Source organism: Liolophura sinensis, chromosome 6 (genome assembly GCF_032854445.1).
Source record: "Liolophura sinensis isolate JHLJ2023 chromosome 6, CUHK_Ljap_v2, whole genome shotgun sequence".
NCBI lineage: Eukaryota > Metazoa > Mollusca > Polyplacophora > Chitonida > Chitonidae > Liolophura > Liolophura sinensis.
In genome coordinates, this window is record NC_088300.1 from 33,039,024 (window position 1) to 33,050,668 (window position 11,645).

Below are 11,645 nucleotides of genomic sequence, written 5' to 3' on the forward strand. Positions count from 1 at the left end.
ACAGACTTTCTCACATATGAGGACTGCCATGACTGAGTGGTGCAGAAAATAGAACAACAATGTAAGTGTCTGGTCCTACAGGACTTCCTCACATATGAGGACAGCCACGACTGAGTGGTGAAGAAAATAGAACAACAATATTTTGTTGTCCTGCACACTTCCTCACATATGAGGACAATTGCACCACCCGTCCCATTCACGTCACAGTTAATGTATAGAAAAGTTATAATGATGGCAATAGTTATAGCCATGATCTAGGAAAGTAGCCAAGGTTTGTGATAAGCATCAATTGACTTCTCACGAACACAAAACTTTTGTGGACAATAACTCTATATTTTACAGTGGTGGGACGCTTCGGGGTAAGACCATCACTGTGTTATGGCGACTCACCCGTGATAAAGATAAACTGTCACCCATAACAGCCTTAACTCCGATTTTCAGTATCTTGCCACGCAAACATGTCATCAAATTAGTGCTAAATCAGGTGGACAGGATGTGGTGGATCCTGTCATACTATAGCCTACTGAATGAATTCCAAGAGACTATAAAACTACTGGTGTTAATCATGCTGACAGTGATATCGCAGCTTTCGCCTCAATGGCGTATACACATCTGTACAAATACCTGACACACTTCAGACTTTTTAAAGGCCAGTATAATCTGTCCGAATAAGCAGCATCTCCACCGGCTAAGGGGGTTATACTAATATGTACTCATATGGTCAGTGGTCTCCAAATATTGGCTATGGGCACTTTTGATGTAAATGTTGAAAAGGAGCAGAAATAATATTTATGTAGAGACACTTAACAGAGGGAATATGAAAATACTTACCAGCGAACATCTTATAGGTTGATTTAACATTTGTGTATTTAATGTGAGGGATCGAGATTGTTATATTCCGTCCATTGTACATATCACAAGGAAAGGTTGTAGCTGGGACTAATATAACTGTTATATTAGTCCCAGGTTGTAGGCATACACAATGTACCATTTCGTTACATACCAAACTATGAACTGTGAACTGATATGGCTATATACTTTCATTAACGAGACGAACTGTTGTGCAGGGAGGTTTTGAGGCTCGCACATCATAATTATATATGAAAGTTTGCAGCTTTTAGAAGACTCATATCGCGTTCCAGGAATGACTATTTTCCTGAAAATGTACAATATATTTGTAACCTATTTCTTATATCATATAGAACATATAGAAGTTGAAAAGTGTGTAGGTTCTCTTCGGTATCTCTTCGCAAGTCAATCTAATGATTTCTTCATTTTTTCTTCTGTCTAAGATTTTATCTCTCTATTTGTTTTTTTTTTTTGTGTGTGTGTGTTTTTTTTTTCGATTGTGTGTGCGAGCATATGTCCTTTTCATATGACAGCATTCAAGTTTATAGGTGGAGGAAACTGAACTGAGTTCAAGAGAAGCACCACGCCTGGTCAAGTATAGCTGGAAGACCTCATTTACCTGCAGGAGCACAGCCTTTCTACATTTAGGTGGGTCTAGTCTGGGTGCTCAGGCGTTGAATTAGATCGCTAAGTCGGATATAGGAACAGTGGCAATCAGTGCGGAATTGTAACACATATTTTGATTATGGACAACCTATATCCTAGCAACCGGAATACACAACTGGAATACTGATTTCCCTCAATCGCCTAGAACATTCCTTGCCTCTTTCCAACATCTTTGAAAACTCTTTACTACTTCTCTTTGCATAATTCCGTCCTAATTTCGTACTTTATGTACTTTTCCAGTTCTTTGTGGTTTGTGTTAAACGTCGTTTTCGGAATTGACCTTGCCATTATTAACCTGGAACGTCCATATGACTTGACGGCTGGTATACGAATGTCTGTTTCGACACATAGATGTATGAATCACTTAGCCAGAAAACAGGGCAGGAAAAAAATAGCATTCTTTTTTTTTCTTTATCACTTGCTCTATGTTGACTCATGTTTGGGGTTTTGTAAGCGTATGCGTGCCCTTCCGTATATATACAAATCTGAAGTAATGTTCTTGTCGATTTAGGTAGATGTTTCTGTTATTTGGCAACATTTCAAGGGTGGTTAAAATCAATGAGACTAAAGCACTTTCGGGAATGTGTGCCTAAACCATAGTTGGCTCTGAAACAATGGGTTAATGATATCAAAATGATATGGTTTGTTGTTTCTCTTGCCACCCATCTTGCAGTTTATCACGAACATGATTATTTATCATATCTGTTTAAAAACTATATGGTGTCAAAATGTCAGTAGACAGGTTAGACACACGTGTTCACACATACGCACATACCAACAGGGAATAGTGCGTCATTATGGCCTGATCTGTCAACAGGATCGGCTCTCTGGAAGGCTTTCAGCACGAAGGGAGAAGTCAGGCAATAGTCACAATGGCCTCACGGATGAAGGGTTTTTTTCTTCAAAGAAAATACAGTACTTCTAACGAAATGTGGCAAGAGACATTTTACTTTATGAAATCCAATCCCAGCTGTAGTGTGCTTCAAAATAGCGACACTGGGCCAGAAATAAAACAATGTCCACAGGAACCAAATGGGCATATAACGTGTGAACTATATGATATTAACGTATGTGACATGTTACGAATGGTTGCCAGCTGTTCTTACACGTTATTTGTCGAATACATTCCGAATATATATGCATTCAGTACTATGGTATATGGTACTCTATAATATGTGTTCTTGAAGGAATGTAAGTTCAGGTCTATTTTGGGGAATCATACCAGCTTTTGATGACGTGTGTTTGGTGGCGGCAGTTTTATTCCGTTGACGTGTCACACCCAAAACAACCCGCACATACCATCCAGTTTGAAAACCGCCGCGCTGATGGAGTACTGCTCATGTTTCATGCCAGTTCAACTTTTAACGGGAAAATGCATACTTTTTCGATCTTTCAGTCTAATTTAACCTGACATAAAGTCATATATTAAAGCTTCAACATTCTTTGATTCAGTATGGGACCTATAGCATAGATTTCCAAGACGTGACAGTTTTGCTGGCAATCCTAGGCATATTTTTACTGCACGTACACATCATTGGTTCCCTTTCCCACGCACGATTGTTGACCAGCCAAAGCTCTCGGAGCATCCTTGATATATAACTGTGCCTGTAGCTGTGATTTCTGGAAGAAATTCTTTTCGTGCTCTGAAGTTTACACTGTTTTAAGCTCAACGTCATTTTTCAAATACTCTTCGCTTGTCGTGTATATATCATTCATTGTTGGCGCATTATTCAATTAAATGAACAATGGTTTTACAAAGCGATCGTAGCGTTAACTGTATATAGGCCTTAGCTGTTCTATAGATCGACTTTATATCATTTCATATTTCATTTAATGAGCAATGTTTCTGTAAAGTTTCTTGTTGCGTTTCCTATATGAACCTGCCATTACGACCATTATTATATAGGCATATTACTGATTCCATGGTAGTTATATGCAGATGTGGTTACCATGGATCTCGCCTTTCTTGAGAACTAACGAATCTTTAAACCTTCTATTATTGATCTTGGATTTGTTTTCTATCTTTATACTTTGAAAGAAAACTTTTTGTTGTGGCGTTAAAATGCAGCAGCCCTGTAGATTTCAAATTCTGAATAAAATCATTTTGGTTGAATGGGTGTTCAGATGTTGGTGTCCATCTTGCTTGGACATTGATAAATGCCCTTTCTATAACATGTGGAGGAAATCTCTCACCCCTGGCACGTGTGAGACCTTCAGGAATTTTGGGCGCAGGGTTTTGGAATCTGGGTTCTACATCCTGATCTTGGACCCAGAAACTTTTAGTTTTTGGGCTGATAACTTGCTGTGTGGACAGCAAATGGAAACCCTAGAGTCTCGTGTTATTGTCTTAAGTTGGACCCCGAACCTTGTAGTACAGAGCTGGTAGTGTGCGGTATGAACACCAAACCTAAATTGAACAGCCGGACAGGAAAATCTACGGTCTGGGATGCCTTCCTTGTTTGGGACACATGACCTTGTGGTTTACATAGTTTGAACAAAGGATGAAACCTAGTCGTTGAGTATTAGAGTGATCTTGATTAGTGAAATAAGCCGATGTCATCAAACCCGGCCTTGAACAGGTACTTGGTAGATTTCCCACTCTCGCTGTATATTGTCACTTTGTGACATTTAGCAGTCGACGACCCTTGGTTTCCACCAAAATGGTGTAAATCTGTACTCCACACATATGAGAAAACTCCTATGGAACATTTAAAACACTTTCAACAAACTTCGAAAGTCATATTTCGTAGTATATATGCATAATTGAAAAATTCTTGAAGGTAAGCAACAGTCAAATAAATCAATGCACAAATAAACCCAAGCAACTACAGTGGTAAATTCATGAATAGCTTGTGACAGTCGTAGTATGGTCTCTCCCTCTAAATAGTCTCACTCAAGTGTTTGTGTGATAAATAAAAAATTGCTTTCTGATAAAATTCAACGGTATATTCAAGTATCCTGTGGTCTGTATATACAGTTATACAACTCTTTACGTTAGCATACACTGTCTAACACGGACGTTGGGCCATTACAACGAAGTCGTGATATGGTTGTCTGCTGAATAGAAATACTGAGTGCCTGGCAGTAAACCTACAGATTGTAATCCACGGGACAATGTCATATACACCCTATACTTATGGCTTTATAACAATATTGTATATCTCTCATACACTAGGATAACGAGTACCACAATTCTTCCCACACGCCGAAGGCAAATATTTGTCTTGGGCGACACGTTAAATCTAAGTACTAAAGCTTTTCATGAAAAGCGAAAAGGCAATTCGGAGTAACTGTATACACATATAAATACGTACATACACACGCACATATATGTGTTGACCATTGTTCAAGCAGAATACCCGTTTCTACAATGTCGATATTTACTGGCTCATTCATATATATGTATTGTATAGACACTTAAAACTTTACATTTAAACCAACCTATTATTAATTGTATAAATAGAGAACCAAAGTATTGCTTCATAATAGCATTTAACCCTTCTGCGTGATAAATATAGTCCCTGGACTATAGGCTTTACGTGTTATGATTTATGAAGGTGTGAGCTAACCTTTCTTCAAACAGTGTTGGAACTATATAACTGTTTCTTATGAAAACAACAAAAAAAGTTTTTGGTGTCACCCAGGTTTGATACCAGACTTAAAGGCGGACGCTCTAACCATATTAGGCCACCAAAGCGGTGTATATACGGCTTACCGTGAAACTTCATATGACATTACATAGCAGACGATAACCAACATTATAAAACCACTTTATTTGGTAATACTGATTCTTTCGCGAATACGACACTGATATTTTACATGTATTTTCAATTTTTGACATATAAGACGTAAAACCCAAGCATGCATACATTTTTTGAAGTACTTTTGAAGTAACAAACCAGAAATTCCAGCCCCCACTTGTTACAATGGTGTTTGTAATAAGTCTATAAGCATTACTGCTATACTATACGCTGTTTATAGCAACAGATGTTCCGGATACTAGGATATATTTTTAGACCTTTACGTTGAATTATGAATGAATCGCGTGATAAACGTCCATCAGTTATAACGCCTTTTTCGAACACCACCGCTCTGTAATCAAAGTCTCAACACTTGTTTACGACGCCATAAATAGTCCCGGCTAACCCACTGATACCGGCGTTTCAAGAGGCGATTTCCCCGACCCCTTCCGTTCCTCCCCCGCTCCGAATGCCCGAATGAGGTATTTGGGTCCCCCCGGGGGTCACGAAAGGTCAACTGGTCCGTATCCTAGAGACAGCTTTGATCTAGACTATACCAGTTTAATCTGTTAAATGTAAAGTATACTTTAGCCATATTTGTAGTCTCAGTTATTACGTTTTAGGACAAGAATTACTGCTTTTAACGACGTGTAGTGGCACATTGCCAGCGCAACCTTCTGCTTGTGCAATATGACTTTGCAAACATTTTAGCCTGTTCAAAATATAAGATCTAACAAAATGTGCACCGTATACCGCTCTAATACAAGGTGAAATTCTGTCCCTTTGATCAGGAAAGTTAAATTTCATTTTAATTGTCAATTCGTTTTTTTATGGGACTTGTCAGTTATCAGATGATAAAGGAGTTAATTCTGAAAAATGTTTGCTTTCCGTATCTGTACAATCTTATTATACGGTTAGTTGTGTACGAGTAAGCCGTATGTTGCACCAAAAGTCATGTAACTCTGTTTAATTTTAAACAAAACTATTGGGTCTCAACTCGTATGTAATTTGAATCGTGCACATGAATTGTGTGTTGGTGTATTTACTTTTGTAGGACATATATGTTCTTGTTCTTCCCCATCACGACAAACAATCGATTAGAAATTCAGAGGCTCAATTAGTTAACAAATCAGACACGCTTGTCTACAAGCTTACAAGTTTTGTCCATGTTTCAACATTGATGATATACGCTATACGTGTAGTCTTGCGCGGAAGGCCGCGTACACTTTGCCTTCTGGATTTATGCTGGTAAAGTAAGGTAGGCACATCTAGAAGTAGCTTCTTAATCTCTAAATCACGAATTCAACTTAAGCTTTCTTTATGTGCACATATATATGCAAGTATATTCTGTACAACGCATAGACTCGAAGCAAGGAAGGAAAATTCTCCTTTAAGAGCCAGCTATAGGATTAAACAGTTAGGGTTATCTTCAGGAGCTAAGTCCTCTGACTACAGATATATGCTTGTCAAATCTTCTCAAAACCGCCACTTTGTTTGCGTAATCCCCGGGGTCAGCCGGGGTCGAGGGGCCATTCCGAGTGTTTAATGGTGAAATATGAGAACTTCTCGTTATTATGAATTACAAAGTGGTGTCAGGCTTATGTCAACCCTGGCACAGGTGAGTTTGTTCATTGGGACGTCAAACTGGCTTGTAGTCTTACAATGCCTCTATATGAACAGGCTATACGCTTCGTATTTAGGTGCGCTGAGTTACTTCAGTATTCCTTTATACTTCATAAGCAAACCATAAATACATGTTAACCTATTTTATCAAAAAAAAAAAAAATAAAAAAAATGGACAAATCGTGACTTTTTAATTCCACCTTTGATAAACACAAAAAGAACCCGTGAAACAAAATAGTACATACCAGTCGAGCATATTAGAAGTATATGTCGATTTGTGATTGAGGTATTTTAATTATAGAGCCCGCTAAAAGTGACCTAGTTCCATGACGAATGATTATTGGAACAGGTGCTTGAAAGAAGTCGTTGTTTTCAAAGAGGGCTACCAGAAAATCCTGTTTTACACAAGGAGAATTGACCCACACACCTTAACCTGGGAGTAAATATATACATATATGTATGAAGCTATGTAACATGCACACGACAAAATGTACATATTACTACATTCATCTGACTGAGGATGTTATTCTCTGTATAAAAGTGTAACTGTACCATTATTTATTTATTTATTTATTTCCTTGGTGTTTTACGCCGTCCTCAAGAATATTTCACTTAAACGACGGCGGCCAGCATTATGGTGGCAGGAAACCGGGCAGAGAACTGTACCATTTAAAAGTCTTCTAAATGAATCACATATTAAAGCTCCAAACTATAAAACCAATATCACGCTGGCTTCCTCTCCGGTCGTACATGGTAAGACCTCCCTGCTACCTGCTGATGGTCGTGGGTTTTTCATCTGTTCTCCTGGCTGTTTATGATGACTCACAAGAACTTTCTCCTAATGATAGACTCAACTTTATTAACTACTAAATGGTGCTTCTAAACTGAAACTCTTTTTAGGTAGGATAAACCAGTTTACATCCACAGTTTTATAAGTTTCATTTGCTGACCATTTAATTGTCGAGTATATTGTTTCAGGTGTCAAAAATCATGATTTTGTTAACACACACTGTCTTAGTTGTGACGAACTGGGGATGGACATGAGTTTCCCTTGGACCCTGTCCGCGCATTCCTCAAACCATAAGGGTGGTCACGGTCGGATAAATGAAATATTCTGGCGTGTGACGTAAAACACCAATCAACAGAATAAATAAATCTGAGATGTGAAGAGATATTTTGAAAGCCTAAATTCATACCCAAACTACAACTGTTTTCCAAGTATAATAATAATAATAATAATAATAATAATAATAATAATAATAATAATAATAATAATAATAATATAAGTTTGAGAATCATAGTTTTCTTCGTGACGTTTCTGTCGACGATTTGATTTCCAGGGAGAATTTTGAAAAGCCTTTTTATTAGCAAACATAGTTGACATTCTGTTTTGCACGTAGATTGTCTCAATTGTGAGGAACCACTTTGCGTGGAAGCATAACACTGCTGACTATGTGTTTTCCAGGCTCATTGTCTTAACACACATCTTTTACAGGAATTTTAAATATGAAAAGGTATTCTGAAACAATAATTCTATAAGCAAATACCGGTGACCATTTCCAGGCACATTATTTCATTTGTGAAAAAACAATATATTGGAACCATAATTTCATTAGTGAACACATGTCTTTTCCAGGTATATCAAGTATGAAGCATACTTTGTTTTCGAGGTACATTGCCTCAGTTGTAAAGACACCTTATTAGAAGAAACTTCCATTAGTCAACGCTGTTGACCATGCAAGTAGACTTATATTGTCTGAAGAGTTAGTCATCATTTTTTTAAACTGATAATTATATAAGCAAAGACTGCTGACAATTTAGTTTAGGCACACTGTCTCAAGAGGAAAGAACCATTTGTTGTCATATATTTTTACAATCACACATTATGTGAAACCCCATGCTATAATTCAGTGAAATCAGGCAGTGTCGAATTATTTTGGGTTCGAGTTCTGTGGATTGAGACATAGAAAGTATGTGTTAAAGTATCTGATTCCGTAACATCAACTGTTTGGTGGTGCTCTATGTGTGTGTGTGTGTGTGTGTGTGTGTGTGTGTGTGTGTGTGTGTGTGTGTGTGTGTGTGTGATTGGGGGAGGAGGGGGGTGTACATGGAACCGCTATCTCATGTCTCTATACAAACCCCTCAAAAACGCTTATATTCCATGTGTTCATTCCAAACATAACCTGATATATACATGTATACACTGAACGATACATCCTCAATGTTTATATAACCGGAGTAATCTTGAAAAACCGCGGAGGTTGATTAGAGTTATGACACTAATAGTGCTATTAGTGTGCCAGAAAGTTCGCCATTTTTCCTCTATTATGTGTCTATTCTAAACACGCAAATAGGTTCGATACTTTGCACTAAGCTCACGAGCTTTCCACCCATCACAGCATTTATCACGCATGCAATTTGTCGATAAAAACTTTGTACATGCTTAAAACGTGGGAATGAGCAGGAACGTGAACATCCATGGGTCTGTGAAGCTACAATATAGGACAAGCATGGATTACGCAACGTACTGTTACTGTCAGATATATACCTGCCCGTGTCCTTATATGTATATATACACCCATATAAGCCCTCTACACAATGCTTATGCATGCAAGCAGATGATTTGCACTGATTAGACCCCATACCTGTGTAACGTTCTACATTTACTTGGGCGATATTTTGCCAGAATAGATGTGGTCGGTCCATTCCAGTGAAATGCCATTGTATTTTCTTTCCAAACAACATGGTTTTTTTGTACAAAAGCCTGAACCGTTTTCTGGTAGAAAGTCGAAATCTGTTACTGAATAGGCTTTGTATAGAACATATGCGTAGACAGTAGCACCTGCCCATAATAAAAAGGTTAGCTATCCAGAAGCGAAACCAAAGAACTGACGGAATTATGTGACTGTGATGTGTATATTTACACTGTTGAATGTGTAGGTATGGAGAAGGGTCATCAGTAGTTAGGTTCTATATTTGCATCACCTCAGGTAAGAGCGGTGTACGATATCTGACAGGGAAGTCAGTGATGGTCATCAGCAAAGGTGATTCATGACCAGATGTGGACAGGTAATGACCGTGGTGCTAAGCTCTTCACGCCTTTTAATAACATCGCCTCTAATTCCGTCTGCCTCCCGGACATAACTGTTCATTGACTGTCCTCTCTCTGGTTGATGTTTTTATGCCCATGTTAATACACTAACGCGTTAATCGGGGCGGGTACGTTTCGAAGCCGTGGATACATCTCAAACGGCGTGGTGAGAAGACGTTTAATTATACACCTTTCAAGTACGATGACACGGCTTTTATTTATGTCTGGTCCTGTTTCACCGTATATCACCTCTGGTCGCTAAACCCTGGAGGATGTTCCTGGACAAATGAAAAAATTATCGCACGGCCAGAGAAAATAGCCACTGGAGACGTGTATGAAATACAGAGATGTGTGAGTGTATGTAAAGCCACGAGTAACAGCCCCTGGGGACACACCAGCGGGCTCTGACTTACGACCTTATCAATGGAATGAACCCACAAGTGTGTACAAACCCCTTAGACTGCCGTGTTTGCCCCACTCCACACGTACAACATTCCTCCCCTTAAAACACAGGTGGAATTCCACACGAGAGTCTTTAGAGTAAAGTCATTCATACACCTGTGCGGTAAGACGCAGGGAGTGGTGAGCTCTGCGGGAAGCAATGTGTGATCCGCAATAGCCCAACAGTGTCCGCCTCAGAGGCAAAGATTACTCTTTCTGAGGTGGCGTATATATAAGCAGATTTCCGCTAAAGAAACATCTATCTATTACTGACTGACAAAAAACCAACTGAAGCGCTTTTATAGAATGTATTATTTTTCATCTGGAATAACATCAAAATTAATTAGTTTGGATATTGCGATGTTTTTGACTTACCATATGCATGACTAATGTACATAAACATACACAGTCACATACAAAAGAAAAGGAACACGTATTACAGAGAGCATGCTTTGTCACGAATCCAAGGAAACGTCAACAGTTGCAAACAATTTGTTTTGAAGTCCTTAAAGTGTTTCCAGACCTAGATTCGTCGAGCATTTTCAGGAGGCCTATATTCCTTTTTAAATTATCAGTAGCTGAAGACTTATTGAACAAGAAAGACCAACAGTAAAGAATGGAGAAGATTATTGTAGATTATCGCTACAGTACAAGTCGTACTTGGAGGGATGGAGGGACCTGACAAAATCAGCGTTAGCTGGAATCGTACAACGGATATTTGATGTAACGTTTTTTTTATGCATATGCTTTTGACGTAAATCTGTTTGGCGCAAGCAGGGCAAATGTGCAGTTTTAGAATCTGTGCACAGATTTCGTTACCACGAAACGGCTTATTTAACTCATCACAGTCGCCGTAATTCTATGATGCATGCATCCCTTTCATTTCCATAAACGGGGTTATAAATAAAAAGTTACCCAGAAATTGGACACTGATCGTCCATACGAAACGGTATGAACACACCTATACGGATATTAATCACTGTATTTACCGTGATAGTTACCTCTGCTCTATAATTACCGAATGTAACTCCCCATAATTATACCATCATACAGACTTTAATATACACCCACGCCATTAACTTCACCATAAAAGCGTATATTTTTTGCTGGTTGCATCATCAGTTTAGCGTCAAATAAGATATAATTATAGAGTACATGGTACACCCAGTCTAACACATTAACAGCGATGGTGTACAATCAGCGGTTAGAAATGCGGCTGATAAGGAATAATGTGG